Genomic DNA, 20,166 nt, shown 5'->3' with positions numbered 1-20,166 from the left:
TAGCTTTTGACAAATACTACTTAAATGATTAAGATGTCTATGTGCAGAGTTGAGCAGTAATCTAACCTAAAGTTTAAGGTAGGGAAGGATGCAGATGCAAGATAAAGGCAGAGATGTCAAGCTTTTATCCCACTTTCAGTTGCCCATCAGGCATCTGCAGGCCCAATGAAGAGTCATTGCTTATTTAGCAAAGGCAACCTCTAAGTTCCTGTTTTAGTATTTTATGAGAACTAAAATTTCTTTCTCATAGGGATATAACCTATAAAAAAATACAGCATAGGGAAATGAGAAGAACCTTATCTGCTTGGAGTCTTACTTTATTCAGTAAGATCTCTTAGATATGCTTGGACCATATTACAATTCTACCAGAAAAAAAAAAAAAAGATTTTTCTTAAAACCCAAGTAATTGATGTAATTAATTACTCTCCTCAATTCATGGCATACTTTTCATATTGTTCTTGCCAAGCCCTCTTTATTTTTCATGGTTCTTTTTAAATGTTTTTAGATGTTTATAGACCTTTATTTTATTCATTTATTTATATGTGATGCTGAGAATGAAACCCAGTGCCTCACACATGCTAGGCAAGCACTCTACCACTGAGCCACAACCCCATTGGCCGGGGTGGGGGGCCTCTCAGTCACATCCTATGTGGATGAGAAAAGGGTTAATAACTACTGGAGGATGATGTTGGCTGTTTATCAATCAATCACCCATAAACTTATCTACTCAATAAACACACAAGAGCAAATACTCTTTTTAAATGAGAGGGGGCGTTACAGGTCTGGCCATATCAACTCTGGCCTCTGAACAGCATGGAGTAACCCAACTCTCTTTTACTTATAGACACACAGGTAAAGGGATCCAAGACTGAGAGGAGCTTCTGTGATGGACAGCATAGGGTGGAGTTAGGGGAGCCATTCTCTTAAGGAGACTATTCCAGAAGGAGACAGGGAACCACTCCCATGCAGCACCACATGCTTCCTGGCAGTTCCGAGAAACCAGACATCTGCATCCCATGGCTCAACCTAGTCTGATTCTACTAAATAAGGATGACTTCTCATACCCCATCCCCTCCCCTTTTTTCTTGGTTCTTTACTTTCTCTCCAATTCCCTTTCCTCCATACATAACCATCTTTGTCTTTATAGCCAACCTTTTATGTATTTATTTAGCCATCTATGTGTCTTTAAATATGTATAGTGGGAGAAATTATATAGTGGTTTTTAAAACATGCCAGTTGAATTATGCTATAAATCTTACTGTTTTTTATTGTTTTGTTTCTTTTAAGTTGAAAAATGTTACTTTTGATTGCTGCAAGATATTCCCTCACAGTAATATCACAGTTTACTTACAAATTTCTCTAGAAATGAAAACCTAAATTGCCTACACATATGTGTCACTGCATATATGACTGGTATGACTGTTGTAATATATAACCCTGGATATGGAAGCCAGTTTCCAAGACAACCCCAAACATTCCTAGCCTTCTAATTTCATGTCCCACACTGTATAAGTTAGTCTGTTTAACTAACATTATCTGGCAGCGATGGCATGCAAATCCTAGATTGAGCCATAAATACATTGCTCATTCTACCATGTTGCCTTGGATCAGTTGCTCTGGGTAAAGCCAACCACTATATTATAAGGACATTCTAGCAACCCTATGGAATAACCAGTCACTAGCACCAGTTTGCTAGCCATGGGACAGATGCATCTTAGAAGTGATCTTCAGCCAAGTCAAACATTCTGATGACTGAAGCCCCAACCAACATCTTGACTGCAACTTGAGAGACCCTGATGAGCCAGAATTTCCCAGCTAAGCTATTCCTGAATTCATAACCCACAGAAATTATGAGATAATAAATGTTTGTTGTTATAAGCCACTCAGTTTTGAGTAATTTGTTCTACACAATAGATAACTAATATACTGTGATTAGAGTTTCTTTAAGATCTATGGGTGGGGAGAATCCCTACATTGTTAGGTGTGTGTACACTTAGCTTTCTATGAGTTTGCCAATACTGCTATCCAGGTAGACCACTGTACCAGTTTACACTCTCACTGGTAGTGTATTATGCAGCAGTGGCATTACTAGGGCCAACATTAATTTATGAGTCATTATAGCAAAAGCAGTATTTGAAAGTGTGGTAGATACGGACTTGGTGAAATTAAGGGTTAAAGGAAAAACTAATTTAGATCTTTTGGACCTTCACAAAAAAGAACTTTGCACCTTAGTTTTTAAATCCAGGGAGAGGCAGTGTCAAAATTAGTATCTGATTATCTCTTTGTAGTTTCTCTTCCCATCATACACATGAAGATCATTTGGGTTGGTCTTACTGGGTGTATAAGAAATACATTATGGGGTACACTAAAAATTGTATGTAATTCATTCTTTTAAAAAATTTAAAATAAAAAAATTTAAATTTAGACAGTTTTTGAAACTAAGCAACAAGCTAAATTTTCTAAGAATACCCGTATTCTCCCTAAACATACACATTATGTCTAAAAAAATAATAATAATCTAATAATCATGGTAGTGGATATCAAAGAATGCATTTTAATTTTGCAGAAGAATTCAGTAGTGAATGATAAAGAGAAATGAGGCTTATATCGGTTTGGGAATAGAACTTGGGCTGAGGTGAAAGGAAAGTTCAATAAGTTCCGTAGGTCACCAAAAGTTAGTTGCATGACATGGGTTTGCATAGAGATAGTAAAAGGCCTTGAGAAGCTAGGTACTTATTCCTTCAATTCACAAAATGGTCTTACAACTTTTTAAATTTTGCATCCAGCATTCATAATACACTTTTCTATATTCATTGTGCCAAATATCGAAACAAGTGCAAATTCTATTCAACCTTTAAAAATTATAAGGTAGCCAGGCATGGTGTCACACACCCATAATTCCAGTTACTCATGAGGTTGATGTGGGAGGATCGCAAGTTCCAGGGTGGCTTGGGCAACTTATCAAGAACCTGTATCAGGCTCCGGCTGTGGCTCCATGGAGCGCGTGTCTAGCACATGTGAGGTGCTGGGTTTGATTCTCAGCACCACATAAAAATAAATAAATAAAATGGAGGTATTGTGTCTATATACAATTAAAAAAAAACTTTTAAAAAAAGCAGTATCAAAATAAAAAGGGCTGTGGTAGAGTAAAAAATAAATGATAAAAATCATGATGTAAATCTATTTAAATATTGTAGATTAAGTAAAAAAATTTAAAAACTGATGTCTAATATGATGTTCATGCCTATAATCCTGAGGCAAGATAATCACAAATTTGAAGCCAGCCTGAGCAATGTACCGAAACCTAGTCTCAAAAATTAAAAAAAGGGCTAGGGAGATGATTCTGACAGAGCTCTTGCCTAGCATGTGCAAGGTCCTGGGTTCAAGCCCCAGTAGCGTGCACACACATACACAAAAAGTTATAGAATGTGCATTGTTTCTGTTAAAATATTTTTAATACAGGGCTGGGGTTGTGGCTCAGTGGTAGAGTGCTTGCTGAGCACGTGTAAGGTATTATGTCCATCTACAGCTAAAAAAATTTTTTAAATATTTTAATATATATGTATGTTTAATGCACTTTTCATGGAAAAATTCTGAAGGAATGTTTAAATATTAGCTTTTTGGTTTAATGGAATTTAGGAAAACTCGTCATCTGTATATCTTAACATTTCTGCAACAAATGTACATTATTTGCTTTATTTTTAACATTTAAAATGTCTTTCACAACCAAGTATGATAAAAATAGCTGACAGATAAAACTAGTGAAAAAAACTGAATGACATTTAAGAATTAAATATTGAAATATGACATTATGTATAATTGAGATGTGGTTTACTTTCAAATGTATTCACCTCAGTTAAATGCCTTTTTACTATACAGATATTTTTCAAAAGATAGTTTGATTGCCTATCTGTAGCTGTCTTGTGTCTGTTCCTTCCTTCTACTTTTTTTTAGATATTGGTTGTCCATATGTGTCAGGGAGTCAATTTTGATTAGTTAACCAACCATAGTAACTCCATTCTTCTTAAGAGTGATTGCTTAGAGGAGGCATGTGATACAATAGTGGGCAATGACACATGAGGAAGAATCTTCCAAGAAACTTCTGGAGAATTGACCAGAGGAGATCTTATGTCCAAAAGGAACATAACCACTCATCTTTGAGGAAGGTTGTGGCCAGGGTGCTCAGAGCTGCTGTGGCCATCACTCAGTTGTGCAGTCCAACCTGAGACCAGACAAAGGTACCTCTGAGGATGGGAGAAATTTCTCAGAAGGGGGAAAGATGGAAAGAATTTGGGTTCTTTATGACACAAACTATCAAATTAATTAACCTTGGAACCACACTGCCTCTGAACATTTTGCTAGGTGAGATAATTTGTTCATTTTATTGTATAAGTCATTTATCTTGAAATCTTTTGTTTCAGATGAAAACTTTTTTTTTTTTTTTTTTTTTTTTTTTTGTCTTGGGAGTTAAACCCAGGCTTGCTCTACCATTAAGCTACATTCCCAACCCTTCCTATTTCTTATTTTGAGACAGGACCTTGCTAATTTGCCCAGGCAGGGCTCAAACGTGTTAGCCGCCTGCCTCAGCCTTCTGAGCTTCTGGGATTACAGGTGTGTGCCACCACGACTGGCAGAAATTATAAATTTTGATGTAGTTCAGTTTAACTTTTTATTTGGTGCCTGTGATTTTGGTGTGATATCCAATGCCATGATATATTTGGTGTGCAAATCCAGTGCCATAATACCTTATTCCTGTGTTTTTTACCAAGAGTTTTATAATTTTAGCTCTCATATTCAGATATTGGATCATTTTGAGTTAACTTTTGACATGGCACAAAGTGAGGGTCCATCTTCATTACTGTACATGTGGGTGCCTTTCCAACATAGCTTTCACCACACCAACTGCTACAAAAACTCCCTATTCTATTGATTGGCTTGAATCCCTTGTTGAAAGTCACTTGATCATATATGTGAGGGACATATTTCTAGGGACTCTATTCCATTGGTCTATTTTCTATCTTAATGCTATTACTACACTTTTGATTACTGTAGCTTTATAATAAATTTTAAAATCAGTTTAATCATCTTTTGCCAACCACTCTGCCATCATGGTTATCCTTTTGAAACCGGAACTTATTCTAACAGTTTCCTGCTAAATATGTATTTGTGTAGCATTAAAAGCTCTTTAAATATGATCATGGACTCTTTTCTTAGCCTGTCCTCATGCATTAGCCCCATCCTCTCCTGTCTACACAGTTTATTCCTCTCACAAGGGTACCCAGAACATGGTATAAATTTTTCCTCCAAATCCTATATATCTATGTCTTCCCCTACTATTCTCCCTACTCTTCATAGTCAAGTGGCAGTTACTTTTTTCTCTGCGACCCTATAGCATGTGGTCACTGTCAGAGCCATCATTACATCTATCATAATAAATTGTACACAGCATGTCTGCTTCTCTTCAGCAAACCTTGAGCTTCTTGGAGACCTTTCAAAGCATTTCTTAGTGCTTTCCCTGCTCAGAGTTATCACATCTGTCTACTGCAGTTAAATAGAGAAAGTGGTGCTAACATACATGAAGCACCATACTATTTAATGTGAAATATTTAATCTTCAGAATAGTCCCATTATGTAATTTCTATTGTTAGCCTTATTTTACATGTGAGGAAACCAAGACTTCTGTTTGGTTACACAGCTAGTTAGGTATCAGAACTAGAATTCAAACTAATGACCTGCTGGCTCCATGTGAATGTTGTTAACACTACTAAGCTATGAAACCACTAAAGAGGGATGGTTGGTTAGTGAAATCCAGTGTGACCCAGAGACTTACCTACTTTCTTGTGGGCCTGGAAATGATTTTATCAGGACCTTGAAGTTGATCAGACTCAGGGTTACTACTGATAGGTACCAATCTCACTGATCAAACCATAAACCAGAATATAAACTAAATCATAATGGGAGGGACCTCTTTCCAGTGACTAAGGAACCATGTCTTAATTTCAAATGCCCTGCTATCTGGGTAAGAAAATGAATCACCTGAAAGATGCTAGACAAGTTTAGAGTTGACATAAGAAAATGGGGCCAGGGGCAGTCCTGGGGCTTGAATTAGAGCAAATTACATTCCATGTTTTTGTGATCATGTCAAAAATATATCCTAATGTTATATATAACTAAAAAGGGTGAATTAGGAAAAAAGACAATGTGATGAATTGAGGTGTGTTTTTTCCAAACTTTGGTAAGTTCACGTGGACTCATCCTTCTCCACAGTACAGCAAAGCTGATGACAACTCTCCATCTGACAATTCCTAGGCTCTCTCCTGGACAATGCCTATTAAATGGCACATTTTGTCCCTCTTTGCTTAGTTAGTTCCATGATGCTGTACCAGTTTTTGTTCCCGAGAAATTGTAATAGCTCAACTTTCTTATGACATTTTCTTGTTCTGCCTCTTTATGATTGTATCTGGCCATCTGATGGCAATTATGGAAATTTCCAAAACCCATGCTCTTGGTGTACACTTAGAAATTCTTGTCATTTTGCGTGGATTGAATTATTTTTCTTTCAAAGTTTCTGTGAGCAGCTAGAACTCACATTCCCTCTAACTAGGTTGTGTGTTGTTATGGACTGTGTATCAACCATTTTTGCTGGATGATGTAGTTCCTCATATTTTAAAATACCTGACATTTACTACACTGTCTGACATATTAATTAAAGATGCCCAGTAAAACTTTGCCAATAAAGTCTTCTCATCAAGGAAGATAAATCAGAAGAATGAGCCACACATTTTGTTTTTTGTTGTCATTTGTTTGATTTTGTGGTGCTGGAGATCAAACCCAGGGCTTACCAGTGTTAAACAAGTACTCACTGAGGTACATCCCCTGCTCCAAGCCGCAGATTCTTAGAGTAACACCAAAATTGGGGTTCTAAATATCTTCTAGAAAGCAGCTGCACTGAAATAAATGTTTAAATGTTTAGTTTTTCAAAATGATTGCTTTGAAAAGACTAGTTTTGTACATATGTATTGGACCGTGTTTCATGAAATATACAGTCATATTACTTTATAATCATATTTTGAAGGTTAATAATGCTCTGATAGAGTACATTTGTTTCCTGGGACATATTGAAGAGACTCGTGTTTATAATAAAGGGCTTAAAACATCCTAGATGAATTCAGTGGGTGAAAAAAGAATGGATTAATACAAAGTGAAACTTTGTTGTCATTCTCCAGATTGCTTTTCTCTGCTCTCTAACTTTGATCTTTAAAGGAGTACAGCTTCTGCCATCTGGTATAGTCATTAATGCCATAAAATCAAATCCTTCCAGTTTCCCATCTTCCTGCCCACATGGTAGGACTGTATTTCCTATATCATTATGCTTGAGTGGGACCATGTGACAAGCTAGTTTAGGCCCAGGAGTTCTAAATGCAAGTATCAGGTGTCTACTTCTGGCCAGGCATTTAATTGTTCTCTTTTCCCTTGAGCACAGCAACTATTACTGTTCAAATGGCTCCTGTTCTGTTAGTCTAGGTTCCTGATTAGATACGATGAACAGAATTCCCTACCAATGGACATAGAGCATGAGCAAGAAATAAACCTATGTTGTTTTAAGTAACTGATATATTAGGTTCCATTATAACTGCATCGTATCTTAGGGTATCCTAACTGATACTCACAGACTAACTGCCAAACCACTGGAATAGAAGGGGGAAAAAAGTGGACCAAGTAGGGTTTAATATCCTAGAGCTCTATATCATATCACTTAAGGGGTCCTAGAAAACAACTAGAATGCACAATAGAGGAATATGTGATAAAAGATGAAGAGGATCTTAGAAAAGTAAGTAGATCAAACTGGAGTAATCTGTCATGGTCTGTAAAGACTGCAATATATTTTACCCTAGGTTCAAAGGAAAGACATGTAATGATAAAAGACATGAATACACCAAGAAAAATGGAGGGGTGGAGTGACTTTTGACCCAGTGAAACTCTGGTCCATTGCAAACTTGTATGCATATACTATTATCTCCATATCTCCACTCAATATGTGATCCACCTAGAGCAGAGTGGTTAGGAGTGGTAGATTTTATTAATGGGTTTCAGGCAAAGCAGTGCTTAAGAGGGATTTTCATAGTTGTAAATACCCATATGGAAAAAAATATAGAAAGATTGCAAATCAATGGCCTAACTTTCCACTAGAAAAAGAAGAGCAAATAAACCTAAAGTAAACATAATGAAGGAAATAATGATTACAGGAAAAACTAATGAAACAGATAATACAAAAGAATGAAGAAAATCAGTAGAACCAAATCTGGTTCTTTGAAAAGATCAGCAAAACAGAAAGCTTTAGCTAGACTGACTAAGAAAAAGAAGGTTTACATTACTAAAGTCAAATGAAAGAGGGTTAATGCTACTGATATTACAGAAAAGAATTGTAAATGAATACTCTGAGCTGGGTACAGTGGCTCACACTTATAATCCCAGTGATTTAGGAGGCTGAGGCAGGAGGAATGCAAGTTTGACACCAGCCTGGGAAACTTAGTGACACCCTGTATCAAAATAAAAAATTTCTTAAAGGCTAGGGACGTAGCACCCCTGGGTTTAATCCCCAGTACCAAAGGTAGATGGGAGTGAATACTGTGAACAAGTGAATGCCAATAGATTGGATAACTTAGGTGATAATGGAAAAATTTCTAGAAGACACAAAGTTCAACAACTTCAAGAAGAAAAATAATCTTGAATAGAGCTACATAACAAGAAGAGATTGAATTAATAATGATTTTTAAATACCTATCACAGGGCTGGGGTTGTGGCTCAGTGGTAGAGCACTTGCCTAGCACATGTGAGGCACTGGGTTCGATTCTTAGCACTACATATAAATAAATAAAAATAAAGGTCCATCAACACCAAAAAAAATTACTTTAAAAAAAAACCTACCACAAAGTAAAACCCAGATCCAACTGAATTTTGCCAAACATGTAAAGAATAACTAGTACCAATTATTCATGTATGATTAAAAAAAAAAAAATATATATATATATATAAGCGTATATATATATATATATATATGCACACACCTGTAATCTTCATGGCTCTGGAAGCTGAGACAGGAGGATTTCAAGTTAAAGACCAGCCTCAGAACTTAGTGAGACCCTGTCTCTAAATAAGAAAAGGGCTTTTTATGTTGCTCAATGGTTAAGCACCACTGGTTTAAATCCCCAGTACCATCCCCTCCTGTTAGATGATGATAGATAGATAGATAGATAGATAGATAGATAGATAGATAGATAGATAGACAGATGAAAGAAAGAAAAAGAAAGAAAGAAAAGAAAGAATACTGATTCATTTTATGGGGCAATATTATCAGAATGTTGAAAGAAAGACATCACAAGGAAAGAAAGCTATAAACTAATATTTCTTATGAATAAAGGCACAAGAATCATCAACAAAATATCAGAAAACAGAATCCAAAAACACATAAAAATAATTATAAACCATGACCAAAGTCGGATTTATACTAGGAATGGAAGATTGGCTCAATATAAAAGAAATCAATGAATTTAATGTGCTATATCAACAATAAAAACAAGACCCACACAATTCTCTAAATTGAGGTAGAAAAAAGTTGATAAAATCCAACTCTTTTTGATAAAATACTAAACAAAGTAGGAAAGAAAAAGACTTTCCCAACTCGTTAAAGGAAATTGACAAAATGCCCATAGCCAACACCAATCTTAATGGCAGAAGATTCCTTGCTTTCCCCTTAATTTAATGAAGAATTAACAGGATGTCCATTCACAGATTTCTGGTCATCATTGTACTGAATGCTCTAGCCAGACCAATTAGGAAAAAATAAGTAAAAAGGCATTCACACTGGAAAATAAAGATGATATGATCTTATGGAAAATCCTGAGGAATTTACAAAAACTATTTTAACTAAGAAACAAGTTCAGCAAGATTGTAGGATTTAAGGTCAATATTTAAAAATCAATTGTATTTCTGTGTACTAGTGATAAAATATCTGAAAATGAAATGAAAAAACAGTTTCATTGGCAAGAGCATCAAAAAGAATAATTAGAAATAAATAACAAGCATGTAAAAGTTTTGCTCTGAAAACTATAAAATGTGAACAGTATTAAAGAACCTAAATAAATGGAAAGAAATACCATCTTCATGGATTAAAAGACAATATTGTTAAGATGACAATAAATCCTCAGATTAGTCTATAGATTCAACATAATCCACATCAAAATCTCAGATGACTCTTTAGTGTGTGTGTGTGTGGAAATTGATGAGCTATTCCTAATATTCAGACCAAAATGCAAGAGACCAGGAACAACCACATTTCGAAAGAAAATATTTTCATAAAGTTTGAGAGTCACACATTTCTATTTTCAAGACATGCCAAACACTACTATAATCATCACAATATGGTGGTGGCATAAGGACAGACATAAATCAATGAAACAGAATTAAGAGTGGAGAAATAAACAATAAACCATTGACTTTATGTCCAGTTGATTTTGAATATGGTACCAAGACAATTCAATGACAGAAACAATATTTTCAATAAATGGTATGGGGATAACTGAACCTCATCCATGTACCTCATGTAAGAATCAACTCAAAATGGCTCACATGCCTAAATGTAAGATGTAGGACTATAAAACTAGAAGACTGCACAGGAGTAAATGTCTGTTACCTTGAGTTAGGTTTCTAATATGCTGTACTAACACAAGTGACAAAAGAGCAAAATACATAAATGAGACTTTTTGAGATTCTACTTTGGAAGTAGTAGGATAGCTATAAACAACAAAACAGCCAATAACAAGTTTGTAAGGATGTGGAAAAACTGGAATCACCATAGACCACTGATGGGATTGTAAAATAGCATAACTGTTTTGGAAAACAGTTTGGCAGTTCCTTAAAATGTTAACATATGTTCCATGTTTAATTTCTGTCTGACCCAGAAATTACACTCCTAGGCGTACACTCAGGAGAACTGAAAACACCAAAAACTTACAAATGTTCATCGCAGCATTATTCATAATAGCTAAAAACTGGAAACAACTCACTTTTACAATGGAATGAAAACATGCTATAATATTGAATAAACTTGAAAATAAGTTAAGTGAAAGAGTCAGTCACAAAAACTACAAATCGTATGATTATATGAAATGACCAGGGTAGGTAAAGCTAAAAGACTAGAAAGCAGATTAGTGTTTTCTTAGGGTTTAGGGTGGGCTGTGGTGATTGGGTAGATTGCGTAGTAACTACTAATGGGCATGGGTCTACACAACTGTGAATTACTCAAAACCATTGAATTTTATACTTCAAATAGGTGAATTGCATGGTATAAAAATATGCCAGTTAAGGTGTTAAAAAGACTCATTATGCAATTATTGTAGGTATAGACATAGGTATTGCCTGTTCCCTAAGGGAATATGCTAGAGAACCTGGAAGTCACAAGAAAGCTGAAGCATGTTAAATATTACAAAGTCAGAATGAAGAGACTGAGCTGGACTGTGTCTTATACTGCTCTGATAGGAGGCTATCTCCTGGGTATGATTATCCTAGGTAGATGAAGTTTGGATGAGTTTCATTTAAACAGTAAATCCTTTTAGCAAGCAGAGCAATATTGATTTCTTAACCATTGCCAGGGAAGACTTCACAAGACAAATCTGTATGTGTCAGAAAAAAATGCCTGGGTTGTTTTTTTTTTTTTTTTTTTGTGGTGCTGGCAAGCACTCTACCAACTGAGCTATCTCCCCAGACCCCTGGGTATTTTTGGATAAGAGAAATTGACTGAACTTAAATTCCTTTTTTGGGAGGTTACTGGGCCTCACATGTTAGGAAAACTCTACCACTGAGCTGCATCCCTAACCCCTTTTGTTTTTTTGTTTTTTTTTTTTTTTTTTTTGCTTTGAAGCTTTGGAGTTTTTTTTTTTTTTTTTTTTTTTACGTTTACATAGGGTAATGATGTTTATTTTATTTTTCCCCTCCCCCCCACCCCTCCCACCCCTCCCACCCCTCCACCCCTCCCACCCCTCTTTTCCCTCTACACAGTCCTTCTTTCCTTCATTCTTACCGCTCTCCTTAGCTTAACTCTAAACCTAACCCTAAACCTAATGCTAGCCCGTCCCACCCCCCATTATATGTCCTCATCCGCTTATCAGCGAGATCATTCGTCCTTTAGTTTTTTGAGATTGGCTTATCTCACTTAGCATGATATTCTCCAATTTCGACCATTTGCCTACAAATGCCATAATTTTATCATTCTTCATTGTGGAGTAATATTCCATTGTATAAATATGCCACAGTTTCTTTATCCATTCATCAACTGAAGGGCATCTAGGTTGGTTCCACAATCTGGCTATGGTGAATTGAGCAGCAATGAACATTGATGTGGCTGTATCTCTGTAGTATGCTGATTTTAAGTCCTTTGGGTATAGGCCAAGGAGTGGGATAGCTGGGTCAAATGGTGTTTCCATTCCAAGCTTTCTGAGGAATCTCCACACTGCTTTCCAGAGTGGCTGCACTAATTTGCAACCCCACCAGCAATGTATGAGTGTTCCTTTTTCACCACATCCTCGCCAACACCTATTGTTGCTTGCATTCTTGATAATCACCATTCTAATTGGGGTGAGATGAAATCTTAGGGTAGTTTTGATTTGCATTTCCCTTATTACTAGGGATGTTGAACATTTTTTCATATATCTGGTGATTACTTGTACATCTTCTTCTGTGAAGTGTCTGTTCATTTCCTTAGCCCATTTGTTGATTGGATTATTTGTATTCTTCGTGTAGAGTTTTTTGAGTTCTTTATACATTCTGGAAATTAGCGCTCTATCTGAGGTATGGTTGGCAAAGATATTCTCCCACTCTGTAGGCTCTCTCTTCACATTTCTGATAGTTTCCTTTGCTGAGAGAAAGCTTTTTAGTTTGAATCTATCCCAGTTGTTGATTCTTGCTTTTATTTCTTGTGCTATGGGAGTCCTGTTAAGGAAATCTGATCCTAAGCCAACAAGTTGAAGATTTGGACCTACTTTTTCTTCTATAAGATGCAGGGTCTCTGGTCTGATTCCGAGGTCCTTGATCCATTTTGAGTTGAGTTTTGTGTAGGGTGAGAGATAGGGGTTTAATTTCATTCTATTGCATATAGTTTTCCAGTTTTCCCAGCACCATTTGTTGAAGAGGCTATCTTTTCTCCATTGCATATTGTTGGAACCTTTGTCTAGTATGAGAAAATTGTATTTATTTGGGTTTGTGTCCATGTCCTCTATTCTGTACCATTGATCTACCTGTCTATTTTGGTACCAATACCATGCCGTTTTTGTTACTATTGCTTTGTAGTAGAGTTGAAGATCTGGTATTGCAATACATTATAAAGGCCATCTATGCTAAGCCCATGGCTAATATCATTCTAAATGGTGAAAAACTGAAAGCGTTCCCCCTAAAAACTGGAACAAGGCAGGGATGCCCTCTTTCACCACTTCTATTCAACATCGTCCTTGAGACTCTAGCCAGAGCAATCAGACAAACCAAAGAAATTAAAGGGATACGAATAGGAAAAGAAGAACTCAAACTATCCCTGTTCGCTGATGACATGATTATATATTTAGAGGAACCTGGAAATTCCACCAGAAAACTTTTAGAACTCATAAGTGAATTCAGTAAAGTAGCAGGTTACAAGATCAATGCTCATAAATCCAATGCATTTTTATACATAAGTGATGAATCTTCAGAAAGAGAAATTAGGAAAACTACCCCATTCACAATAGCATCGAAAAAAATAAAATACTTGGGAATCAATCTCACAAAAGAGGTGAAAGACCTCTACAATGAGAACTACAGAACACTAAAGAAAGAAATTAAAGAAAACCTTAGAAGATGGAAAGATCTCCCATGTTCCTGGATAGGCAGAATTAATATCGTCAAAATGGCTATACTACCTAAAGTGCTATACAGATTCAATGCAATTCCAATTAAAATCCCAATGATGTACCTTGCAGAAATAGAGCAAGCAATTATGAAATTCATCTGGAAGAATAAAAAACCTAGAATAGCTAAAGCAATCCTCAGTAGCAAGAGCGAAGCAGGGTGTATTGCAATACCCCTTTTGTTTTGTTTTGTTTTTGCAGTACTAGGGATTAAACCCAGTAGCACTCTACCACTGAGCTACATCTCTAGCCATTTTTGTGTTTTATTTTGAAACAGGGTCTTGGTAAGTTGCCCAGGCTGACTTCCAACTGACCAGACTGATCCTCCTGCCTTAGCCTCCCAAGTAACTAGGATTACTGGCATGTGCAATTGCATCCAGCTCTGATTTAATCTAAATTCTTGTAAATTTTTATAGCTTTGAACTTTAATTTTCAAGGAAATTTAAACTTACCCCCTTAATCTTATCCTATGAATTTTACAACAGGATGCAGTTTGTATTCTCAGTTTTGGTCATTTTGTTGCTGGGTGTTTTAATTTGGTTAGTTAATGTCATTGCAGAACCTCTCATGAACAGAACTGGACAATATCTGTCTTTGGTTACAGAATGGCCCTAGAATTCATTTACTTAATATCCTGCTTTGTCCTGTTTTAGAGCTTTCTAGGGCAAAACTAGTATTGACCTTTGCTGATTAAAAATAACCTACACAGGGGCTGGGGATATAACTCAGCTGGTAGAGTGCTTGCCTCGCATGCACAAGGCCGTGGGTTCAATCCCAGCACCCCACCGAAAAAAAAATAACCCACACAAAAAAACAATAGTTCTCATTAAGACAGTGAGGTAATAAAGATTAGTCAAGACAATCCAGAAACTCCGGACCAGACCACTATACCCTCAGGGGATTGCTCATACCCCTCACTGGCTGTACTCAACTGGGTTGTTTTATTTTGTTTGTTTGTTTGTTTGTTTTTTGAGGGGAGTGGGTACTAGGGATTGAACCCAGGAGTGTTTTACCTCTGAGCTACATACCCTTTTTATTTTGAGACAGGATCCCACTAAGTTACTGAGGATGTTGCCAAATTGCCCAGGCTGGCCTCAAACATACTCTGCTCCTATCTCAAACTCTTCGATTGCTGGGATAACTCGAGTGTGAAGCATGCTGAGTACAGCTCAGTGAAGAGAAGTAAGAGAAGAAAAAGCTGCAGAAAGTTGGGGGCTGGGAGGACATTTTACTCCTGGGTTCATATTTCCACATGAGATGACATCAGTGTTGTAAATTTGACCTTTCCACTCTTCCCTCACTCCCCTTCTTCAACAGGTGGGTTGGGTCAGAGAAGAAAAGCAGCTCCTATAGTTCAGTCTCCTCCAATCTCCTTGGCCTGCTGGTGGGACCACATATTCTGGTTGACTTAGGTTGCAGTAAACCTGGCAGCAAAACTTCATCCCTTCAAGGTGGAAGCCTGCGGTTTTTTTGCACTTACTGTGCTAGACAAATGAGCTTAATTCCAGGGTTCAGAATTAGGAAGCCCATTGTTGTGTATCCTTCCTCTATGTCTCCAGCTTAGAATTTTTCAGTATTAAAGAGAGTATTTTGATCCTCATTTGTTATCTCCTTATTCTCTTCAGTTGGCATGGAATTTGAGTGGGAAGACAAAAAATTGATTGGCTTCCTTGAACTGTGATACAAGTAACTGGAGCACATCAACTGATACCACCTCGTGAAGTTAGAGAGGTCTCTACTAATGAGAAAACCACTGCTCTCTGGTCTTGAAATATTATCAAGGTAGTTTGTAATCATCAACAAAGATAGAAAACTCCAGACAAAGGCATACATGTTTATGGTGAGTTCAAGTAACTCCCAGAATTTGGCATAGCCAGAACAGAGCAGGAGAGAGGCAGTAAAGCTAAGCAGGTGTTCAGGGATGTTATGACTTAGATCAAACAATGTCCCCCAAAGAGATTCATGTGTTAGGCAATGTAGCAAGTGCAGAGGTGAAAAGATGGGATTATGAGAGCTGAAACAACAGTGCTATAATCCATTTAATGATTAGTAATTTGGATACTGGCTGGTAACTGTAGGCAGGTGGGGTGTGGCTGGAGGAAGTAGGTCACTGGGGGCATGACCATGAACAAATTGTCCCTGGCCACTCCCCTCCCCCTGCCCCCTTCTTTCTCTCATTTCTCTTTTTGACTGCAATGAGCTGAGCAGCTTTCCTCCGCTACACCCTTCCACTGTGATGCTTCTGCCTTGGAGGCAGACAACCATGAACTGAACCTCTAAAACTAGGAGCCAAAGTGAAATTTTTCTCCTCTAAGTTGTTCTCGTTAGGTATTTTGTTCACAAGTCACAGAAAGCTGACTAATATAAGGGACATGAACGCAGGGCTGCATCAGGTTCCAAAACAGTTCTGCCATTCGTAGGCAAAAAAAAAAAAAAAAAAAGAAAGAAAAGAAGAAGACATCCTCAAGATGAATGTGGTTGAGACGCAAGAAGCTTGGGAAAAGACAGGAAGAGGACAGTCCTCTCAGTCTCAGCAGCAGGAACTTGAGCAGAACCTCTTTAAGGCCCTGCCTCTGGATTAACACAGAACATTTCCCTGTATCCTGGCAGTAAAGATGCAACTCCTGGCCAGGAGCAGTGGTGCATGCCTATAATTCCAGCAACTTGGGCAGCTGAGGCAGTAGGATTTCAAGTTCAAATCCAGCCTCAGCAACTTAGTGAGGCCCTAAGCAACTTAGTGAGACCCTGTCTCAAAATAAGACATAAAAAGGGCTGGGGATGTGACTCAATGGGTTCAATCCACAGGACCAAAAAAAAAAAAGAAAGAAAGAAAGAAAGAAAAAAAAAAAAACAAAAGAAAAAAAAATGCAAACTCCTAGGGGAGACCGACCAACTACATACTTCACCCTGGCCCATTGCATAGTGGGGATAGTGGGGAGAGGTGCCAGGGAGGGCATTTTTAACAGTGCTTCTAGGACCACATGGAATAAGAGAGGAGCAATTCCTCAAAGAACTGGGTGCTATTACCCGAAGAAGAAGAAAGAATGCTCTGCAGGAGGAAATATCAAGTATCCACTGTACTGGTTCTAGGCAACACTAAAGAATTTAGAAATTAGTTACCATCTATTGAGTTCCTATGCACACAAATCAGGGGTTTCCCAAAGGGGTGTTCCATGGAACTCTATGAGTTATACATGAAAAGATAAGATTAAGTTTGGGAAATGCAGAGCAAATTGTTACTCCTCTAAGAGAATTACGGGTATTTGCAGAATAAAGTCTAAGAATTTCTTCAGTAGAGAAACCTATTTAACTTCCTTTAACTCTTTATGTCTAAACTTGACTATAAAAATCCTCATTTAAAAATATCAACTATCCTGATAAGTGGATGATGATATATAACTGGGGGGGGTGGTGGGAGGCAAGAATGGAGGAAGGATGGATTGTATAGAGGGAAATGAGAGGTGGGGAGAGGGTGGGGGAAGGAAAGATAACAGAAAGAGACAAACATCATTGCCCTATGTACATGTATGATTACACAAATGGTGTGACTCTACTTTGTGTACAACCAGAGAAACGAAAGTTGTACCCCATTTGTATATAACAAATCAAAATTTTAAAAAATCAACTATCCATTAACATCCCACAAAATGTATTTGAAATACTCTTAGGAATTATTGAGTCTTGTTATTTAATTTGAAGAAACTCTGCAAAGCAAGTATTTTTTTTTAATTTATTTATTTTGATTCATTGTACATAATGGGGTACATCTGTTGTTTCTCTGATTGTACATGAAGTAGAGTCGCACCATTTGTGTAATCATACATGTACGTAGGGTAATGATGTTTGTCTCATTCTGTTATTTTTCCTTCCCTCCACACCCTCCCCATCCCTTTTTTTTCCTCTATACAATCCATCCTTCCTCCATTCTTGCCTCCCTCCCACCCCCCATTATGTATCATCATCTACTTACCAGAGAGATCATTTGGCCTTTGGGTTTTGGGGATTGACTTATCTAACTTAGCATGATATTCTCCAACTTCATCCATTTACCTGCAAATGCCATAAATTTTTTTTATGGTTGAGAAATATTCCACTGTGTATATATTCATCAATTGAAGGGCATCTTGGTTGGTTCCACAATCTAGCTATTGTGAATTGAACAGCTATGAACATTGAAGTGGCTCTATCACTGTAGTATGCTGATTTTAAGTCCTTCAGGTATAGGCCAAGGAGTGGGATAACTGGGTCAAATGGTGGGTCTATTCCAAGTTTTCTGAGGAATCTCCACACTGCTTTCCAGAGTGGCTGCACCAATTTGCAACCCCATCAGCAATGTACGAGTGGAGTGTGCCTTTTCCCCCACATCCTCACCAACACCCATTGTTGCTTGTATTCTTGATAATCACCATTCTAATTGGCCTGAGGTAGAATCTTAGGGTAGTTTTGATTTGCATTTCTCTTATTACCAGAGATGCTGAACATTTTTTCATATATCTGTTGATTGCTTGTAGATCTTCTGTGAAGTGTCTGCTCATTTCCTTAGCCAATTTATTGATTGGGTTATTTGTATTCTTGTTGTAAAGTTTTTTGAGTTCTTTATATATTCTTGAGATTAGTGCTCTATCTGACGTATGTGTGGCAAAGATTTTCTCCCACTCTGTAGGCTCTATCTTCGCATTGTTGATTGTTTCCTTTGCTGAGAAAAAGCTTTTTAGTTTGAATCTATCCCAATTATTGATTCCTACTTTTATTTCTTGTGATTTGGGAGTCATGTTAAGGAAGTCTGGTCCTAAGCTGACATGATGAAGATTTGGACCTACTTTTTCTTGTACTAGGTGCAGGGTCTCTGGTCTAATTCTGAAGTCCTTGATCCATTTTGAGTTGAGTTTTGTGTAGGATGAGAGATAGGGGTTTAGTTTCATTTTGCTGCATATGGATTTTCAGTTTTTACCTTTTGTTGAAGAGGTTATCGTTTCTCCATTGTATGTTTTTGGCACCTTTGTCTAGTATGAGATAACTGTATTTATGTGGGTTTGTCTGTGTCCTCTATTCTGTACCATTGATCTCCCTGTCTATTTTTGTGCCAATACCATGCTGTTTTTGTTACTGGTGCTCTGTAGTATAGTTGAAGGTCTGGTATCAAAATGAGTATTTTTATTCTCATTTTATAGATGAAAAATGTTTACATGAGATAAAAAATGAATTTATTAAAAATAAATGAGGAAGCAAAACAACAAAAATCCCCCCAATTTTTCTTCATGAGTGAGTGTCAAGGTTCTGGGAGAGCATGTGGGGTAGGAAATATTTTTGTAGTCATTTTTTAATACAATCTACTGCAGTAGGTGGCATTTTATTATATATTTTAAAAATCTGACAATTTGTCTTTCCCTCTTCAAGTTACAAAAAGAAAATAAAACTTAAGGAATATCTTGATCTTCTTCATTTTGCATGTGTGTAAATATTGGAAATTGAACCTTGAACCTAGCGGTGCCCTATTCACTACCTACATCTTCAGTCCTTATCTAATTTTTTTAGTATCATTTTAGCTTTTCATTCTTACTTCAATTAACATTTAAACGAACATAATTGCAGTTTGAGACAGGATCTAAGTTGCCAAAGCTGGCCTCAAACTTGTGATCCACCTCCCAAGTAACTGGGATTACAGGCATGTGCCACCATGTCCTGCTATCTTGGTTTTCTTTAAGCCAAAAATCAGTCAACTGTTGTAACGTCATTACTGAAAATATGGAGAAATATTAATACCAACTAATCTGATCAGAGACTCTATTTGGTCAATTGATTGACAAGATAACATAGGATGCTAAAGACTGGCATCCATCATCAATATATTGTATTCCAGACTACTATGAGCAATAAACTGAAAAAAAGATTTGTTAATTCTTAAGGTGAACTATTAATTGAATTTGATTCATTGATGTCTATAATAATTTCTTCTTTATGTAATCAAAACCATGAATCTGCAACTAAACATGTATTTTAAAAAATGCATTTTTAACATCTTGAATTTTCTTGAAAAGCACTAAAAATATTGGAAAGTAGAAACAGTGCAAAAAACTTGCTACTTTGTTGGTACACCAGGACTATGGATAGTTTAATGAAAAGATGGCCAGTTAGAAGGCATAAAGTTTATTTAATGGCAAATGATATGGGGAATTGAGAAAACATTCTATGATGTCAAGATAACACAGCATGGCGCAGAGTTACTCCCAGATCC

The sequence above is a fragment of the Sciurus carolinensis genome, chromosome 3 (assembly GCF_902686445.1).
Source record: "Sciurus carolinensis chromosome 3, mSciCar1.2, whole genome shotgun sequence".
NCBI lineage: Eukaryota > Metazoa > Chordata > Mammalia > Rodentia > Sciuridae > Sciurus > Sciurus carolinensis.
Note: the sequence above shows the minus strand (reverse complement) of the source record.